Source organism: Nerophis lumbriciformis, linkage group LG17 (genome assembly GCF_033978685.3).
Source record: "Nerophis lumbriciformis linkage group LG17, RoL_Nlum_v2.1, whole genome shotgun sequence".
Taxonomy (NCBI): Eukaryota; Metazoa; Chordata; class Actinopteri; order Syngnathiformes; family Syngnathidae; genus Nerophis; species Nerophis lumbriciformis.
In genome coordinates this window covers 1115001-1117500 of record NC_084564.2, presented here as the reverse complement: position 1 = coordinate 1117500, position 2500 = coordinate 1115001, and positions in this window count along the sequence as shown.

Below are 2500 nucleotides of genomic sequence, written 5' to 3'. Positions count from 1 at the left end.
CGAAACAAACGAAACTCAAGGTGCTGAAAACACATGTGATTCAAACATAAACAAACTATGATCCGGGCAGCGGATCGTAACACAAGCGAGTGAAACCAGGAACTAAAAAGGGTCCAAAAAACAAAGAGCACGTGGCCAAACAAAAACATGATCAACACAGACATGACAATGAGAAATTGTTCCCAATTTTACAAGAAAAAAGTCGACACGTTGTGAGGAAAAGACTGCTTTTAGTTATTTTTTATTTTTGTTTGTAATTGGTTTTTAATCTTCATTATTCACTTCATGTTATTACAGTATGTCTCTATATACTAGAGATGCGCGGTTTGCGGGCACAACCGCGGAGTCCGCGGATTATCCGCGGATCGGGCGGATTAAATTTAAAAAAATTAGATTTTATCCGCGGGTCGGGTCGGGTCGGGTCGGGTCGGGCGGTTGAAATAAGAAAAAATTAGATTTTAAATAGATTCAGGCGGGTGGCAGTTAAACCAATTGGTAAATATATATACATAGTTAAATGTTGTTACCCACATACGAAAAACGAGCAGGCACCTGCAGCATATGCCACAACAGAAGAAGAAAAAAAAAAGAGATGGACACTTTTACGGAGCGGAGAAGGGACGCCTCGCCGGGGTCCGGGACCGAGGCCCCTTCCCCCGAGAGGGCCCCACCGGGAGCCGTAGCTGAGGCGATCGATCCGCGAGAAGGGCCCGACGCACGTCCAGGGTCACCACCGCGCCCACCGCACCGACACCCCGCCTCGTCCGCCTTCGCCGCGGCCGGCGTCACGCGCAGCAGGTAAGCAGCTTACCTGCCCGCCACCCCCGTGGCCGGGGGCTCGTAACAGGGGTCACTCCGCGCGCTCCGCCCGCGCAGCTTACCTGCCCGCCACCCCTGTTGCCGGGGGCGCGTAACAGGGGTCACTCCGCGCGCAGTGCGCTCACGAAAGGGGTGGGGCTCACCCTGGTTGATATAGACAGCAGGACGGTGGCCATGGAAGTTGGAACCCGCTAAGGAGTGTGTAACAACCCACCTGCCGAATCAACTAGCCCTGAAAATGGATGGCGCTGGAGCGTCGGGCCCATATACCCGGCCGTCGCCGGCAGCGAGACGCGCTTGGAGGTGCGCTCAGCGCGGCTCCCATATGATTGCGCACTGGTGTGCGTCTGGGTCGTGACAGCGTGGCACGCGAATGTCTGCACTGCATTGGATCAGTCTCCTTTCTTTAACAGGCAAAAGCTTTATAACCTCACTAATGCCTTGCATCGTCTATATTAGATATATAACAACGGGCGGGTGCGGGCGGATGCGGTTCTGATCAAATGTTAGATCGGGTGGATTGCGGATGGTTGACGACTTTCTGATGCGGTTGCGGATGAAATAATTGCCTATCCGCGCATCTCTACTATATACATATTTATTTGATTAATTTCGGCCAAAAGGGGGCGCATTTCAACTTCTTCAACACACTTGTTATTTCATATGTTAGCCAGAGGTGGAGCACTTCAAATTTTTTTACACACACTTGTTATTTCATATGTTGACCAGAGGGGGAGCACTTTTAAAAGCGACACACAGTCAATTTGAAAAATCCCTCCTTTTTGGGACCACCCTCATTTTGATGGATGTCACCACCAGGGGGTGCTAATGAGACATTCTCTATTTTTTGTTTTTTGTAATGTGCTGAAGGCCGATGACAAAGGAGTCAGGGACCACAGATGGCCCCTGTGCGTCAGCACAGGAAGTGGTAAAATCAGCTGTTCACCTGGCGTCTTTTTTCGGGGATGAATAGGGAAGTCCTTCTTTAGCTTGTTTGATCATATATTGCTGCCTTTGCACCTGTCAATCTTTTCTTTTATATGTACATTAAATCAACAAAAAAAAAATCCTGACTTTGGAGCAATGTTCACGGACTCTAGTATTTGACTCTCTATTAGATGCAATGTTTTTCCGTATTGGGACCACGATTTATGTCATCACTTGTTCACACCTCCTCATATTAAAGCTACTTTTCCTTCTTCATGTCTCCAGAAGGGCAGAAATACACACACACACACACACACACACACACACACACACACACACACACACACACACACACACACACACACACACACACACACACACGCACACACACACGTACATAGTTATTATTACAAATCCTGACTTTGGAGCAATGTTCACGGACTCTAGTATTTGACTCTCTATTAGATGCAATGTTTTTCCGTATTGGGACCACGATTTATGTCATCACTTGTTCACACCTCCTCATATGGAAGCTACTTTTCCTTCTTCATGGCTCAAGAAGGGTAGAAATACACACACACACACACACACACACACACACACACACACACACACACACACACACACACACACACACACACACACACACACACACACACACACACACACACACACACACACGTACATAGTTATTATTATAAATCCTGACTTTGGAGCAATGTTCACGGACTCTAGTATTTGACTCTCTATTAGA